The following is an 18,771-nucleotide window of genomic DNA, read 5'->3' on the forward strand; positions in this document are numbered from 1 at the left end:
ACCCTTTTGGACATAGAAGGTTCTAATGTCAACACCCACGGGAGCACCGGAGTACTCGTGTTAACTAACCCAGGGAAGCCGGGTGCATGGGTGTGAAATGGTGTCGGAAGTCGTCCTTGTTTTCAATGGCGAGATGATGTATAGTGCTGCTGCCGTGAAGAGGAGAAGTGTCCGAGGAGATCCAAGCTTGGATCCGAGATGGGAAGAACCTGAAAGCAGAGGGGACAGAGTCTGGGTCAATAGCCAGTGACCAGGGGCAAGATAGGCGAATGCCCACCGATGTCGTGTGCTTCAGTTGAAGACAGGTGAAGTGGGACTCTGCTGCCACGAGGACCAGGAGAAGTCGACGACGACAAGGATCCACAGGCGAGCTGTCCCACAAAGGATGTCCAGTGAGGGGTCTCAGTTACCGGATTGGAACCAACAAGCCTTGGCAGTGGCAACCCACGTGGTGAGAGAACAAAGGCTTCGGTGGGGACAAGCGAGGTCCAGGGGACTCCCCAAGCAATGGAGAGTCAGGGAACTTGTGGAGCAATCAGGAAAGCCTGCTAAAAGTAAAGTTGCCCTTCTCAATGACCCACAAGTCAACGGACAAGAGATCTAGAAAGGGGTGTTGAGAGAAAACACTTGGAACCAGCCCACGGAACACAGCCCACGGAACACTCGGAGAGTGTAGGCCAGTGATCTTCAGTGCAATCGCTGCTCGAGGTCTGGACTACAAGTAGCCCAAAGCACAGCCTCGGGGAATGCCGGGAAGAGTGTGCAGCTGGAAATGGTCACAGTGTCCAGGGGTTCGGGTTGCACGGTCCCCACAAGGGCTACGGGTCTCATGTTTGCTGAGGAATCATGTAAGCCTCATGGACGCTTGGAAACCCACCTCCTGTGTGGCAACAGTCTTCTGTTGGCATCTCCGAAGCTCCTGAGGACTCCGAACAGATGCGTCTTTTTGGTGCCTGACAAGCAGGGGAGTAACTCCTTTACTTCAAGGGAGATTCTTCAGTTATCTAGTCTTGTAGATCGTCGAAGATCCAGGATTCAGTGTCAGAGTTTCTTCCAGGAATATCTAAAGTCCTGTAGCCAGGAGTTCCTACTTTATACCCAAGGAAGGGATTGTACACTCTGTGGACCCACCTATGGGAGGGTCAGGAAAGAGGGGTGGCTACACCCATTTCATTTGTCCAGTTTTGCGCTAGAGCAGGGGCTGGTAGCCCCTGGGACCGGTTTGAACTGGACTATGCACAGGGGCACCAAACGTGCCCCAGTGCAGACATCAAAGCACTCTTGGAGTGCCCCCACCCAGGCCCAATACAATAAAGCCTGCCTGGGAGGTGGTCACACCTCCCTGTGACAGGAAACCGATCGTCAGGCCTTCCCCTGCCAGAGTTTCGTCCAGCAGCAGGAGGGCAGACTTGTGTCTGCAGCATCCATTTTGTGGTGCACCGGGGTCTGTTAAGCTGGTACCAGTGTAGTCATGTTTCTCCCTCTAGTAGGGTGGAATCATACCTCCCACGCCAGTTACTGGCAGGGAGGTATGATTCCAAAGTGTTTGGCACCAAACACAACATGTTTCTGTGCAGCCATTCCAAAGTTAGCATTTACCGCGAGGTTATAATGCATTTAATAGTATATGATCTGGCTGCATCACATACAACCCTGGGGATTAGATTCCGAAGGCTGCAGAGGGGATCTGCTCATGCATGGGCACCCTCTCACATGAAAACAAAGCACCCTGCCTTCAGGATTGTTAAGACTTATAGGTTTATATGTGTGTGATCAAAATTTATATAGGTAACCTATACCACAGTAAGGGGTGAATGCACCACCTTACTGAGGCTGCAGTAGCAGACCTGTGGTGTCATTTTGGAAGGCTGCTCAGAGGTGGCATAATATATGCTGCAGACCCTGGTAGACCTCTGGGGTACCTATGCCCTTGGTACATAGTGTACCGTATACTAGGGACTCATAAGGGTACCCCAGTATCCAATCTGGAGTGTACCTAAAGTACATGGAATCAATTTAGAGGGAAATCAGATAGTCTGACTGGGATCCTGCCAATCAGGACCACAGCATAAGTCAAAAAACAGTGAAACATCAGCAAAAAGTGGGGGTAACTATAAGAAGCAGATCCTACTCTCCTACAGGTAGAGTTGGTGACGAGGGAGGGAGGGGGAAGAGAGAGAGAGGGGTGAGAGAGAGAAATAATGAGGGGAGACAATGTACCAGATTTTTAACAAACACAGTCTAACAATAAGGAGTGGAGAGGCCAAAGCACAATGAAGGGGTAAACAGTATTACCGGCAGGTCAGTAGGGAGAGCACGGAACACTAGGATATCTAATAATCAGGCACGAGAGAACGCGGCACACTTGGGAGGTAACAGCAGTATAGCAAACAGGCAGAGGAAAGAGCGAGGCATAATGAGGATATGCGGTATGAGGCAGCAGGAGCAGAACCGTGAGAAGGTGGCTGCTCTTAGAGCTCAGAATAACTCCTAGAGGGGAGAAGAGACCTGGAGAAGAACAGGGATGGACGCACCACAGCCCTAGCAAGATGACAAGAAAAGTGTCCCAGGTCTTACAGGGCCCTCTCTGGACCCGAGGCAGAGGTCGCTCCGCGTAGCCTCAGTGGTGAATCGAAATCGGCAGCAACGGCCTACGCGTCCGTGCTGGCCTGTGTCTGTGGGCGAAGATGTGCAGATACAAAGCAGCAACCCAATATAAAACAGGCAAGAGAAAAATCTAAAAAACTCTTCATGTGGAATGGGCAAGCGAAAATCTAATGTAAAAAGTTGAAAATACCCATGTTTAAAAAATAAAGTTGGAGGAATTTTGAAGATCAATCATCTGCTGCATGTGGATTCTGAACCGTCATGCTCAAACACATAAGGTGCAACAGTTAATGTACAACGTGTAGGAGAAAATCTAAGAATAAGGTGAAGATCTTCCGCATTTTAAAGAAATGCAGAGAGGAATACCAACAAACACGAAATTATTTTCCATGGAAAACAAAGCAACAAGAAGTGTGGTTATGTGAATTTTGAAGAGACTTCACTTGCTCCACATGGCTTATGCTTGCCACACTCAAACCTCACAAAGCAGAATCCCTCAATGTTTAACAGGAGGATGGAAAGCCTGATGTACAAAGCTAAAAATAATATACAGGTTTAGGCCGCATGTTTTAGTACTCATATTTACATACATGTTTGAACATCAAAGTAGCATCCTTCAATGTAACACTGTGGTACTGGACTAAGGCCAACTCTAAGGCTGGGGAACTGATAGCCTCCAGCACATCAAGTGGCAAATGTGGGCTCTGGAGCGGGATCGGAAGTCTCAGTGGGCTTAATATCAAGGGGACATCTCAGACTAAATTGATATTTTGGAAGACACTGCAAAAGATCTTCAGTGATTCTTACTGAACTGTGATTGAGTCAGCAGTAGAGCCTTCCCTACCCAGAGCGGACAGTGACCAATGCGTTGCTTCTGGTTTGAGAGTGGCGATCTGTGAAAGATGGGGGGGGGGGGGGGGTGAATCAGTGGCCTCTGTCGAAGTCCCAGCCCCACATCAACCTTCTGGAGTAGAGGGCCATCAATCAATCAAGGATGGTAAAGCGCAACTACTCACCCGAAGGGTCTCAAGGCGCTCGGAGGGGCAGGGGGCACGTGCAGGTCCCGGATGTTCACTGAGTCGAAGAGACAGGTCTTGAGGTCCTGCGTGAATTTGGAGAGTGTTGGCGTCTGTTGGAGGTGAGGTGGGAGGATGTTTCATACCCTGGCCACATGGAAGGAGAAGGAACTGCCTCCTGTTCTAGTCTTCTTGATGAGCGGCACCATAGCAAGGGAGAGCTGGGCTGACCGGAGGGATCTTTGGGGTGCGTAAAACAAGATAGGTAGGTCTGGTGTTTTGGAGGGCTTTGTGGGCGAAGCTTTAAGGGGATTCTATACTCAATGGGGAGCCAATGTAGTGTCCGCAGGTGTTGGGTGATGTGGCGAAGTAGGTTGAGTAGTAGTCTAGTGCAGGCGTTCTGGACGTTTTGTTTGGGGTAAGATTCTTGTTGATCTCAGCGTAGAGTGCATTGCCGTAGGCCAGACAGCTGCTGAGGAGGGCGTGGATGACAGTTTTCCTGTGCTCAAAAGGAATCGAGTTGAAGGTCTTTCGTAGGGAACGGTGGGTGTGGAAACAGGAGGACAAGGCGTTTATTTGGCAGTTTTAAGTCCAGGATGATTCAGAGGTTCCGTGTGTGGTGGTGGGGGAGGGAGGGTTCCAGAAGGTGGGGGCCACAAGGAGTCATTACAGGCATCTGGGTGTGGGCTTATGAGGAGTACTTCACTTTTGTCCGCGTTGAGTTGTAGGCAGCTTTTCTTCATCCACCTGGCGACAGCTTCCATTACTTCTTGGAAGTTGTGTTTGGAGATATTGGGTTTATTGGATAGTGAGTCCGTGGGATCCGACGATGGGTGCGAGCGGGGCCATGTAGATCTTGAACAGGGTGGGGCTGATGGAGGATACTTGGATAACTCCGCAGATGGTCGGTGTGGGATACGAGAGGAAGGGTGGGAGTCTGACCTGCTTCATACTGACAGATGGGAATGAGAGGATCCAGTATAGGTACTTGTTCTGGATTTCTGCATCATGTAGTGTTTGGGCTAGGGAGTGATGAGATACAGTGTGGAAGGCTGCGGAGAGGTCCAAGAGGATGAGGGCCACAATCTCTTCTCTGTCGAGGAGGGAGAAGATGTCGTCTGTCACAGCGAGAAGGGCGGTTTCGGTGCTGTGATTTTACGTGAAGCCAAATTGGGACGAGTCGAGGATGCTGTTTTCTTCTAGGAAGGAGGCAAACTGGCTGTTGAAGACTTTTTCAATGACTTTTGCCGGGTAAGGGAGTAAGGAGATTGGTCTGAAGTTTTTGGAGGTTGGTGGGGTCCGCTGAGGGTTTTTTTAAAAAGGAGAGAGTTGATATTGGCGTGTTTCTAGTCACCGGGGAAGGAGGTCTCGAAGGAGCGGTTGATGATTCGTAGAAGCTCAGTGGGTCAATGATGTTGGCAGCTCTGTGGGAGATGTGGTGGGGGCAAGGGTCAGTGGGGCCCCAGAGTGGACTGACTTCATAGTCTTCAGGGTGTCATTGATGGAGAGGGCGGTCCAGCTGTCGATTGTAGGCCGCATGGTGTAGGGAATGGTGGGTGTAGGTTCCGCGTGTAGGTTGTCCTGGAGGTTGTTCTAATTTTGTGGTGGAAGAAGGCGTGGTTGGGTCGTCGTCCACGGTGGTGGGAGCAGAGCAGATGAGGGATGCGGGAGCTGTTCATCGGGGATGTGGTTTCCAATTCCTGCATTGGAGCTGGTGTGGACATTTGCGAGTGATGTTGGCTTTGTAGGTGAAGTGGACGCAATGATGGTCCATCCATGGGAGTTGAGTCAACGTGGAAGTTGAGGTGTCCCTGCAAGGTGTAGGTCGGTGGAGGCGAGGTCATGCGGGGTGATGTTGGTGATGGAGTCGGAGAAAGGTGTGCGGGTCCTTAGAGGAGGGTGCCTCGGAAGATGGCGGTCGGGTTGGGCTGTATCTTTAAGTGAAGGTGTTCCATCATGTCTGTGGGCCCGTCAGTGTAGGTGCTCAGTCGGAAGTTGGATTTGTGAGCAATGGCGATGCCTCCTCCGTGGCGGTCCTTCCGGGTGATGTTGGAGCCTTCAGGGATTGCGATCACGATGTCCGGTCCCAAGACGGCGCTCGTCCAGTTTTCTATGAGGAAGGCGAGGTCAGTGGAAGTGCTGTCAAGGAGGTCAACGATATGTTTGTGGAGGGAGTCCACGTTGAGGAAGATTCATTGCATGGTTTGGGGTGCAGTGGAGTTGTGGCGGGTGGGTTGAGGTGGGTCCTGGGTCTCAGTGAAGGCGAAGAAGTGCCGACAGTGGCAGCAGGTAAAAGGTCTGTGTGTGTCGATAAGTGAAGAATGATTGTAGTTGTCTTGGCTGGCATTGAGTGCGTAGAGGATCGGGGAGCTGTAGTGCTGGTGGGTCGAAGGACCAGGGTCCCTGGCACTGGTCGGGACGCAGACCGGCTTGCCTTTGGTGCACCCACTGCTGCCATTAAATATTGGGACGGTGGGACAGCTGAGAGGCGGGAGCGCCAACACGTGGGGGCAGCAGTGACGAAAAACGCAGGAAAAAAAAAAGAAGGGGGAATTGGGAAGAATAAATAAAGGAACAAGAAAAAGGCAAAAAAGAACATGAAAAGGAAAAGGAAAAGAAAAATTAAAAGACAAGAATAAGGAGGAAAGAATCAGGCACAGAAGCAGAGACGAGCGGGAGGAGGCACAGAAGCCTCGAGCACCAACCTTGCAGCGCTGGGGGCAGGCACTCAACGGGGGTGCTGCATGAGGGGAAAAGCAGTATTCTGACCAGGAGGCCAGAGGTCTTGGCGGATTGGCTCAGCAGACAGCGCCTAGTGGATCACGAGCGGCAATTACACCTGGAGGCAACGGCAGGTTCTCTTCCACGAATGGGCAGAAACTTGGCTTGATCTATTTGCCACCATCAAGAACGAGCAATGTCAGCACTTCTGCAGAACAATATTTCCAAGGCATCTCTCACTCAGATGTGCGTTCCGCCTTATGTAATGTAATGTAATGTAATGTAAAAAGAATTTATAAAGCGCGGCTAACACCAGACGGTTTCTTGGCGCTGGAAGCAAAGAGAAAAGAAAACAAACAGTCCAAGGGGTTAAGGAGAGTAGTTATAGGCTATGCGAAACAGGTGGGTTTTTAGGAGAGACCTGAAGTGGGTTAGGGGGGAGGCCAGTCTTAAACTTAGTGGAAGGGCATTCCAAAAGGAAGGGGCAAGAAATGAGAACCTTCGTCCTCCCTGTTTTTTACGTTTGAAGGTTGGGATCTGGAGTAGAGCCAGGTGGGCGGAACGAAGGTTGCGAGAAGGAACATATGGGTGCAAAAGTGAAGAGATGAACAAGGGTCCTGTACCAACAAAGGACTTTGGTGTTTGGGTTGGTGATGAATGAGCCGTGCTGCCTGGTTCTGGACCAGTTGAAGCTTCTTTGATTGGTATACTGGTATGCCAACATAGAGGGAGTTGGCATAGTCTATCCTGGAGATGACTAGCGCCAGTAATGCCAGGGTGAGGGCTTCGGTGGTCAGGAAGCGGGCAATCTTATGGATTTTTCTCAACTGGAAAAAGCTGGAAGACACCACCGCACCAATCTGGGATTTCATCGAGAGATCATTACTAATGATGATCCCAAGGCTCTTCACTGAGCTGACGGGATTAGGGGGGGTGCCCAACCTTGTGGGCCAAAAGGTGGAGTTCCAGGGGTTGATTGTACCCCCGACAAGCAGGAGTTCTGTCTTGTCAGGGTTAAGTTTCAAATGATTCGCCCCCATGCAGTCACTGATGTAACAAAGAGTAGTTTGAAAATTGTCGATAGACTGGGCCGTGGAGTTAATATCGAAGACCAGCTGGATGTCATCCGCATAATTAAACGCGGTGACACAGCTGCCTCGTAAAGAGCGAATAAGGGGGGTAAGGTATAAATTAAAAAGAAGGGGGGATAAGGAGGAGCCCTGCGGGACGCCACAGGTTACCTCAACCTCGTCAGCAGAGAACTGAGAGAGCCGAACCGCCTGATGGCGGTTGCTCAAGAAGGAGCGGACCCAGGCCAAGGCAGAGCCCTGGATGCCGGCCTCCTAGACGCGGCCGACCAGACTCCTGTTTGCCTTCCTGTCGATACCACTCCTGTCTCACACTCAAGAATATTAGGACCAACTTGGATAACTTGGACTCAGAGGACCCCAATTGGGCACGGAGGGTATGATAATCAGAATTCCTGGGTTTGAGTATCTGTCCACTGATGTGGCTGTGTCCACGGGAGAACCTGCTATTGCTTTAGAAGGGCTGGGTTCCCAGCCTAGGCATTTGAAAAATCCATGTTCGTGCATGGAGATTGAGCGGCGACAGCGGAACATGTTTGATCTTACTCCAGAGGTGGTTGATATCCTCTTGGCAGCCAGGCATCCCTTAAGTAAAATTAATAAAGCCAGTTGTTAGGACAAATGTGTCGCCTGGTGCAGTACTTGGAGCACGAGAGTGCGGACTTTCTATACAGATTGTACCAAAAACCATAAGGTGAGTCATCAGCTCTTTGTGGAGTTCACTGGAGTGAACAAGCATCAGCATAGCCAATAGGTTGCACTTTTGGGACCTTATAAGTGTTCAGTTGTGCAGCACATTATCCGGGGTGCTGTGCCGCCAAGGATTGAAGAGCTATACAATTATTACACACTGGGTCATACAGTCTGATTCAGGAACTCATGCTTGCCTCAGGAAACAATTATGGACACATTGGAAGCCTTTTTAATGCACTGACAGAAAGGCAAGTGCATTGATGCAAGTCAACCACTCAATAGAATTCTGTGTGCGACTGAATCACAAGAGTATTGAAGAGTTAATGAAAGACTTTCCAATGAGGGAAACGTCACATCCCTCCTCCCCCAGGCCCCTATTTATCAGTCGCCCTTCTCAAGAGGTTTCCATTTAAAAGAATGCACGCACCATCCGTTTACCGACAGGCCACGCTCCCGCCCTGTGTCACAACCCCCTCGGTACGGGAGCACTAAACATGGCAACAACATCAAAATGCTCCCATTTGTCAGATACAGGACAAATAATAAATAAACAGGGGTGGCAATGGCTGGGAGTCGTAAACAATCCAAAGGAAAAGTGGGAAATAAACAACAATGAGAAAGATGGCTTAAAATACCGGACAATCTACAAACATTGCAAAGACCAAGAATTTTGGGAAGTAAGGAATCATATCAGCAGACCACATAACTAAAGGGCGGTCTATGTGATCCGTCCCACAGTGGCAGGACCAGTATTTGTAGTTTCACTGCACCCAGTACACACCAGGCTGTTCTAGGTGAGTGTTCCCTATAAAATCTGATTTCCTGGCCTACTTTTCCCCTCACAAACAGGGAAGATAATTAACACTTTGGCAGTATCCACATTCCCACCGAGTGCAGGTGGTGTGAGATTAAACTAAAATGTGTGCGAGCCACTGAGAGCTTTGAGCCAGAGCTCAAATAATCCGAGCTTCGTTGTGGCTTTTGGATGTCACACGCTGTAAACTAAAGCGCCACAAATTAAAGAAAAACACATTATTAAAATTAACCTTTAATGTAAAGTGTAAGAGGGCAAGACATGATAATCTGGTAGCTGAATGAGGAATGTAAAAATCGGAAAACTTATTATTTTTTCCTGGCTTCCCTGCTAGAACAATTAGTTAAAAGTGCTTGTGCCTGAAGCGTGCAAACTTAGATTGGTGTGCGTGCAAATCCTGCATTGACAATCCCTGGTGAGTTGCACTGCTGAAACAATGCCAATAGAGGTACCAAAGGGTGAGGCGGACTGGCATCAATGGTCCTGTGACCTCAGTGACAGTCACTGTTGCTCTAGGATGTGCTGCTTCGTAGGATTGACCGGAAGACTGCAGGTCAACTGCAGTACGGATTTTAGTGGACAGGCATTCAAGGTTAACCCACAAATGCCACTGCTAGGGTCCACCTGTTGGTGCTATGAGACAGCAGCGCTCCTAAGGTGTAGTGGGGCCTTCTAAGGTCTAGCATAGGAATGCGCTCCCTCTGGGGAGTGGACTGGTCATGAAGGCTGAACCATAATTCCTCAGTTCCAAAATCAACAACTCTGGCCATAGTGCTACATCCTCTCCCCACTGAACACCATACTGACCCACTGAGAGAAACTTGCAGTACTTTTAGCTACAACCCTATTGTGCCCCGCTATAAACAACTAGATGAGACCCTATTCAAATTACGCACTAGACAAAAGTAATATGCTGCCTGGAAAAAAAAAAAAAGCCTTCGAAAAAGTAAACACTTAAAATGAATGCAAGTTTAAGTAACGCGAGTGAAACGTAAGCAGGAACAACGTGGTGAACATTTTTTTACATTATTCAGAAATCAATGAGTATTTTTGCCTCAAGAGTTAACATGACAGCAGTACGATTTAAAAAGACCACATCCCTGAACAGAGCAGCGGTACACATTTTATAAACTAAAGTGAGAAAAACAGCTGACACAGATCACATTAAACAATTTCCACTCCACATGCCAACTAAGTATTGCAGTACCTCCAGGAATGGTGCGCTTCCCCATACGGGGAAAACAATATTGTTCAAACTAACATACCAAAAAAAAAAAAATAGCGCTTCACTGGCAAACTCTGTAAAAGTGGCACTAATGTGTTTGGGTGTGAATAATAACCAATCTGGCCAGTTTGCGACCACTCGATCTTGCTTTATTTAATTATGTTGAACCTTTTTTCCTATCCGTCGCTAGGCTGCACTTTGGAATTCAAAACTGTCATATAAAGACAACATTTCCAACAAGTGGGTGGTTTTCACAGTGGTCGAAGTGGGGAAAAAAAAGTAGGGGAACTGTGGGCGGAGAATCAGAGGGCGGGAATAACCTGTGGAATGGGTCAGTGGGTGGAGTCAGAGGTGTGGCCAGAAAGAGCCAAACATCCCAATTTTTCGTATTTGTTTGGCATTTCACTGGCCAATTACAACTTATTGCATTATTTAATTCAACCAATGGATACACTGATTTATTAAAGATTTAATGAGCTATTGACATTAAAATATATTCAAAAAGTGGGATATGTTTCCAATCACAGAATGCCCTAAATATGCAACAAAGTGGAATCACAACCCAGTTGTGTCCGAGCCATGCAGTTTCTATCATCATCATCACTTCTCCCTTTTTCCATAAGAGCAATTCAAACATGAACGGCAATATATCCTAGTTTTTAAATATTTTCAACATAATTATGGCTTTGCCATATTTGCCACATAATACATCCTCTGCTGCATAATCTGATGATTTTAACTAATAAATTGTTTGTAGCTTAAACGGATCAAAAGTAACTAAACAATTTGACTTATGTCGCTGAAAAGTGGTTGGCCCTTTCAAAAGGTTGACTGGTCACCTTTCTCACTGCTGCATTTGTATGTTACACTGGAACTAATGAGACAAAATATGTGCAGAGACTGTTAGTACATATAAAAATAATAAAGTATCAGAAAATATACTGTATTACGCTGCAGCCTTAATTTAGTCAAGACTGCGGCATCATTTTATTCTCCATTGCTGCATAATGTTGTTGGCCCCAAAGCAGGCAGCCCATATTAAAAGTGCTTGTGCATGAAGCAGAGACCGTGAAGTTTGTGAACTTAGTTTGCTGTGCTTGCAAATCCTGCACTGCCGATCCATGGTGAGTGGCAGCTACTACTGCTGAAACAAGGCCTATGGAGATACCAATGGGTGAGGGGGACTGGCTTCAAGGGTCCTGTGACAGAGTCACTGTCACTCTGGGGTGCGCTGCTTTGTAGGCCTGCCCGCAAGACTGGAGGTGAACTTCAGCACGGATTGTGATGGACAGGCTTTCGAGGTTAACCCACACTTGCTATCGCTAGGGTCCACCTGCTGGTGCGAAGACAACAGGACTTGTACAGTCTGACGGGGGCTTCTGTGGTCTAGCATGGGAATGTGCTCCCTAAGTAGAGTGATCTGGTGGGCTGGTTGTGAAGGCTGAACCTGGTTCCCCAGTTCTAAATTTGATACCTCTAGCCATAGCGCCACATCCTCTCCCCCACTGAGCAACATACTGCCCCACTGAGAGAAACTCGCACTGCACTGACCCGCTATAAACACCTGGATGAGACTCAATTCAAATTATGCACTAGACAAGAGTAATATGCTGCCTGAAAAAAGTAATAACATCTTACAAAAAGCAATTACTCATATGGAATGCAAGATTAAGTAAAGCATGATAAATGTAAGCAGGAACAACGTGGTCTTAACAGGGCGCAACGAGTAGAAATGCTTTATTTCTCCTCGATTTTGCTGTTTTTTAATGTGTGCTGCATTGTGCAGCTCACATAAAAACAGCATAAGACCATGAATGATTGTTTATGTACAGGAAGGTGTCCCTTCCTGCACATAATCAATAATGTAAAAATTGACGCGTTGCAACTTCTATATGTGCTGCACATAGCAGCCACATAGAAGTTATAAATCACCATTTAAGAATGTTTATGTGCAGGAAGGGGCACCTTCCTGAACATGAACAATCATTCCCTCCAGCACAGGCGCCCTTGCACTATGGTGCAAGAGTGACTGTTGGCGCTAGGCAGCTGAAATTAGCGACAAACGCAGGGGGAAACTCAGGACTGCACCATATTGTTGTAAATAGGGTGCAGCCCTGCGTTTCAAAAGTGGCGTAGCGCGGCGTTAGCCAAGAAGGCTAACGCCTCTGCTCTGTCACTTCTTTGTAAATAGGCCCCGTTGTTCAAAAAAAGATGAGAAAATGAAAGAAGCGTTTTACTGGCAAACTCTGTAAAGTAGCCCCAATATGTTTGGGTGTGGATACAACCAATCTGGCCACTTTGCGACCACTCTGGCTTGCTTTATTTAGTTATTTTTCGTATTTCTGACGTTTTTTTCTCTCTGCCCGAGGCTGCACTTTACAATAGTAAAATGTCAGAAAAAGACATTTACAGTAAAAGAGTTTCTTTCTTTTTTGGATCCATTTCATAGGGGAACAATTAAAGGAAAGATAGGGTAAGAGCTTGAAGTTACGGTTTTCAGCAACTGAGAAGGAGCGAGACAGACAGAAAGAGGGGGAAGAGGAAGAAAGAGAGAGAGATGGGGGCAGCTGCCAGCAGCAGAGCGGAAGCTGACACTGTACTCGTCTTCTCGTAAGAAGGAAAAGTCTTTTCTGCCCACCCGCCCGTCCCGAACGGCCACAAAGGGGCGAACCTTATCTATATATAGGCGTGAAAAGGAAGAGACAGACCTTTTTCTTCCTCGAACGGCCACCACGCACCAACATCCACAATCACTGGTAACGGTTAGGTAACCACAATAGGTAACGTTGCCACCGGAGCTTTGAATACATGACAAAGACGCATGCGCAGGGCAATGCTTCCGCGCATGCGCGTTGACTTGTGCGCTGGGGAGCAGATCCTGATAGCCTGATATACAGCCTGAATGTTTTGTTGATGCATGCGCGTGCGCGAAGAAATACGCATGCGCTCATGCTTAGGGGGAGCACATTGCCGAGGGGAGCAATCCATTATGGAACACCGGCTTGGACGGCCATTAATGAATTAATGAGGGGGCGGTGCTTGTAATAAAGAGCTCTTTGTAGGGATTCTACAGTGCACAGCATGAGAGACCTCCCTGGCCCCCTCCGCTCCCCCTCACCCAAGGTAACCAGCTAGTGCTGTGTGTGGTGAGGGGGCATCGAGGGGCATTGGTTTTCAACGCTTCCTTTGTCCTCTGGCGCCATCTACTGGTGACCTACCCACTGCTAAGTGAACCCTTGGAATGTTTAGAGATCACAGAAGTGCGCACGCGCAGAATACCCGAGGGCACGCAGAGCCTGCGTGTAACCGAGATCAGGACGAAGGACGTCCAAACCTTTCAGAGCTCAAAGGCATCAAAAGAAATGCAATGACTTGAAGCGATAACACTGGCCATAATATAACTCGAAGGTTACACAGCTCTCAACTGGCCCTACACCGCGAGGGTTACCACCAGCCAGACCTAGCATGCTGCGAATTGTAGTTTCATATTTTTCCCGTTATACGTTTTGGCCTACATTCAAGTACCAGCACCCTTAATCCTACTGAAGGAACCAGGGGGCATATTTACAAGCCCCTTGCGCCACTTTTGCGTCACTTTTCCCATGTTAAAAGTGACGCAAAAGTGGCACAAGGGGCTTGTAAATCTGCCCCCAGGAGTTTCTAAAATGCACCCAAATGTCAAGTGACCCGCCATTGGCTGGGGATAAGGTTTTAACTTGATGCTCATGAATCTGGTATCCGAACAGATAATATGCACAAAGGGAATCCACCAGTGGCGTAAGAATAGCCTCGCAGACCCCGAAGTGGGAGGGGCGAGCTCCAGTGGGCCCTCTTCGGGACTGTGCACGGCCCCTGGCCCTCGAGATCCTTACTGTGTCCGCAGTGTGGGGGCCTCCGGAAGTTTCCTTACGCCACTGGAATTCACCTGTCATTTTGTGTACTTCCCTCTATTAGACAGCATTCACCTGGTATCTTCCACCAACTTCATTTAATGTAGCAGAAACATAGGGGCTTATTTACAAGACCCTTGCACGCCCAGACGTCACTTTTTCCCATATTAATAGTGACTCACCAGTGGCGCATAGGGGTTTGCAATAGACTATTTAGTCTATTGCAGTTTTTTTCCTTAGAATTCTGGGAGTTGTAGTCATATATTTGCCCCAGTATAAAACCCGGACAATCAGTAGCAAAATTATAAGAAAAAAAAGAGCCTGGAATAACTAGTCAGACAAGGACATGGGAACCTTAGCAGCTATGCAGAAGACAAGGAGGTCTTGGCAGAAGCAAGCGCATGGCTTACCGAGGTGGTTTGTTGTTAATTATCAAGGGATTATGCTAATCGTGAGACTAGTCATGATGTTTTGGGTGTGATCGTTTTTTGGTTTTGAACTCCTCTTTGAATGATTGCGCTTTCTGTGATGATACTACTTTGGAAAGTAAAATGAATAGATTTTCATAACACAGCTTTTTGAACGATATCCCCTTTTGATGGATTGAAGTAGGCATCAAAAAAGGAATGCAGAGGAAATGTCTATTAAGATTGGTAGCTGAAGTGATTGAGTCCAGACAGGAGTCCAGACCGGAAGAGTTTCACAGGCCGAGCTCCTGAACTCAGGTGCAGAAAGGGCTTTAAGTGCCAGGTCTCCATGACCAACCAACAACGGGGAGAGGATGTGGTCTGTCGGCTAGACTGCCGACTTTGGTGCTGGAAACCAGGGTTTGAGCTTCGGTGTCACGTCCACATCCTGTGATTCTGGGCAAATCACTTAATCTCCCAGCGCCTGAAGGTGTAATGTAAATACGGTGCTCATGTAAAGTGCTCCAATACCTTCGGGTTGAGTTCGTGCTATATAAATATGCAAAAAAAAAAAGAAAGAAATTCGAAACCAACTTTAAAACCGGTCCCTATAGGGCTCTGTATATGTCCTTCACTTTACTGTCTAAAAGACTGATCAATTTCGCCACAATGGCTGTAAAATCCCCTAAGGTATTGCTCCTTAGTGATTAGATTTTTTTTGCTTACATTTGACTGCATCCTGCATCCCTAAGGGTATTTGCTTTTTTCAAGATGCTGCATTTCTGCAGTTTTTCAATGTCTCCAGTAGAGTGCATACCTTGAGCCGAGTCGCCTTCAGGAGCTGTATTACACAAAGTGCCCCGGGGGCGCATGTGGCGCCTGCACTATCTGGAGAGGGCCATTCCCATATCTTTATGGCGGCACAGGCCCAATTAAATGAGGGAATCCCTTTGCTTCTGCACCGTATTATGGATGTGGGTGCAAAGACAAAGAAGCCGTCAAGAAGCACACTACTAGTGAGCCACGAAAAGGTGGCACGATGTCAGTGCACCCCCTGGGGTCAGCCCTCTAGAGAGGACAAAGTGGGTCTCATGGCCCCACCAAGACATCATCCTGCAGGTAGTGGCAGCCACTCACTGCTCCCGTCTGCAGCGGATCTTTATCCCCTCACTAAAGTGCAGGCGGCTGCAGCCTGTACAGTGAAGCAGGAGCAGCTGATTGAAGCAGCCGCTCCATGTTTCCCCAAATGCACTGCTCCCATGGAGTTCCCGGCTGCCCTGAGGGCTGCCCATTCATTGTAATCAGGACACTGTTCATGTTTGTGCCAGGCGCACATATTTAAAGGTGTGCCATGGCGCAGACTTGAACAGTGCGCCCGAAACATAATACGGCCCCGGTTGTCTGAGTGTGTTCAGGTTGTGGGGGGGTACTTATGACAGCAAGTAACCGAGCGCTCCGAAATTGAGGCTGAAGACAGAGCATGTTTCTGACAGTGCCTGAAAATGGCTCATAAAGATTTGCAAACTACATGCACATCCAATCCATGGCCTCTCTGCAGTGCACACAGAGTGATAGCATATATGTAAGTGATGGGTGCACTTTACAAAGGATTTCTACTAATGCTTATTTGGCCACACCCCTTTTAGAGACCTCACACGCTTTTGATCCGGTCTAAGGAACCGGCCTGACTGGTATAGCATGCTTCTTCTGAAAATATCTGCAGAGCTGGAGCACTTTTAATTGATGTTATTAAAAAACCAAGACAGTGTTAATGCTTCAATCCACTATTATTACCTGGTTTTACAATGTACCAGACTCTTTTCACTGAGGCAGGTGCTCACAGGTTTTATCCAAATACAGCAATCACTGCAAGCTGGGCCTGGCCTCCAGCCTGACCGTGCAGCAACCCCCCTCATCCCTGTGCCTGCTGAACACATCTATTGTCTTTTAGCACTGGGCACTTGGCTCTCGAATCCGGGTCGGTGTAGGCCAGGTCAAGCACCTAGCCCCATCCCACGGAATTTGGTGTGCTAGCCCTTCAGCCATGCTTAGTAGCCTCAGGATTCGGGGTCAAGCCGGCTCTGGGTGCAGGGTGTTATTTGTTGAATATGCTTGTATTTGGTAGACTGATAGTACATTAACCCCTGTTCTTGTATCTCAGCTGTTGTGCAGATCCATGAAAAAGCACCAAAGTTCTTAGCAAATCACAGCACTTTGGCCCGTTTTTAACAATTTTTCCCTCTCCTCCCCAAAAGAGACCTTCATGAAACTTGAAAGGCTAACAAAATAATTTATAAAGATTCTAATGGACTACTAAACACCATGAAAATTAGTCAAAAGTCACCAAAGATAGTGGTATATATATATAAAAATGTAAAAGGTCCATGGGTGAGTCATTTGGGGCCACATGTACAAAGCGTTTTTGTGGTCACAAACAGGCCGATTTGCAGAAACGTCCCGTTTGCGATTGCAGAAAGGCTTTTTAAAATGTACAAAGCCCTATTTGCGATTCAGTAACCTATTATCAAATAACAATTTTGGTTTGCAATTCGCGATTAGGAAGGGGTGTGTTTAGGTCATCATTTCCTGATAATGAATCGCTGGGGTGTGTATGAATGTTTTGCGAACCAAATGCAGTCGCAAGCATTCACATTTTACCACTAACTTCAAGTAGGTGGTAACACATTCCCAAATGTGAAAGGGTTCCCAAGGGACCTCTTCCCCTTTGAGAATGTTCTAAAAATAGTTTTTTAAAAGCAGGCAGTGGTCAAATGGACCACTGCCTACTCTGAAAAAATGAAAATTAAACTTTTCATATTTTTATTTGAAATGCATCTCGTTTTTCTTTAAGGAAAACAGGCTGCATTTAAACAAAGAAAAAGATTGCTTAATTGAAAACCAATCACAGACATGGTGGTCTGCTGACCCCAGCAGGCCACCATCCCTGTGATTTTTGTGATTCCAAATGGGTCGAAAAACAAGACATACCTCATTTATATTCAAGAGGTAGGTCTATTTGCGACCTACTGGGAATTGCAAAATGTGTAAAACACACACTTGTACATTGCTGTTTGTAATTACTAAATAGCGGGTCACAAAAATTCGCTATTTGGTAATCGTAAACAGATTTGTTCATACATGTGCTCCTTATTTTGTTTTATTCAGTCACGGCCCACAGGGAGAAAAAAACTTCAGACCGGCCAACTTTCAAAACTTTTTATCCTGGGAGAAAAGAGGGAAGGGCCTGGTGAGACGTCTGGGCCTCAAGTCCTTTATTAACTAACCAGTTGTAAAAGGCCCATGGAGAGGGACATGGCTGTGTGCCAAGCACTGGGTTAAGCATCTCACCTAGACCCCTACTCCCACATCAAAAGCAAAAGCTTGTGAAGATGCCATTGATGTCTTGGGGAGGTTTCAAAATCCCGAGGGGACATCAGCTGTGTGAAGCCTCTTCACACAATTTCGAAGCCCACTCTCAGTATAGGTGTTCAGCTCACTTAGTCTCCCACTGTGTGATATCGGCTCTCCACTGGGTGACCGTGTGAGGAGAGCCAAAATAGCGTGGCACACTGGTAGGTCTGAGACCTACAACACTGGTGCTTTCAGGCTGGCTCATCTGGCAGTGCCAAAGTGCCCGTCAGGTCAGTTCCACAAAATATAGCTCCCAGGGGATGACCCAGTGCTTAATTTGTAAGAAAATAAGTGCCAGTGCCATCATCAGAGGCCAACTGTAGCCTGCACCAACCCTTGCCAGCGCTGCCAATGACAGTGCCAACACAACTACTAACCATCACACTCCTACAGGTGTGATAATTCAGACTATTCCATGCCCACAATACTATAAACATGGCTTGGGAGGCAGGTTTTAGTCATTTTTACTTTATATTGAATGAATAAACAACTGTTGTTGTCCTCATTTCTAAATTAGATGCACAGCGCCACTATGTGGCAGTTCGCCATAAGTCCCGGTGTTGTCAATTAAGTGCCGGTGTTGAGCACCAGAAACCACCGGCTCAAATTAAGCACTGCGGTGCCCTCAGTTAGAGGTGTGGCGCATGTTGTGCAGGCAGTTCCAGTCCCACATGTTAATGCCACCTCTCAATATCTCATTCAGCAATGAAATGTTTGTGGAACTGTGGCACACGTCATGCCATGGTTTTCGCAACTGAGCGCTCTACTGGTCGCTGCCAACCCTAGTTGCTCTGCAGCATGTGGTGGGGGCGGGGCTACAGCTTTACCAGATCAGTCGGGAAAAGCACCTGATTGGACTAAGGCTGCGCAGTACGGTGAGAGAGCTACGGAGTGACCAC

General features: G+C 47.6%; 1 long non-coding RNA gene across 2 annotated transcripts in view; it reads right to left on the reverse strand.

Annotated features, from left to right (window-relative positions):
* The window catches only part of LOC146786047 (uncharacterized), a 142,944-nt gene extending 129,958 nt beyond the window's left edge, over positions 1-12,986 (reverse strand). For both annotated transcript variants that reach the window (XR_014970844.1, XR_014970843.1), the window contains exon 1: positions 12,873-12,986. This is a non-coding gene — a long non-coding RNA (uncharacterized LOC146786047). The remainder of the gene's footprint in view (positions 1-12,872) is intronic.
* Positions 12,987-18,771: the final 5,785 nt, after the last annotated feature.

Source organism: Triturus cristatus, chromosome 11 (genome assembly GCF_964204655.1).
Source record: "Triturus cristatus chromosome 11, aTriCri1.1, whole genome shotgun sequence".
NCBI classification, from domain to species: Eukaryota; Metazoa; Chordata; class Amphibia; order Caudata; family Salamandridae; genus Triturus; species Triturus cristatus.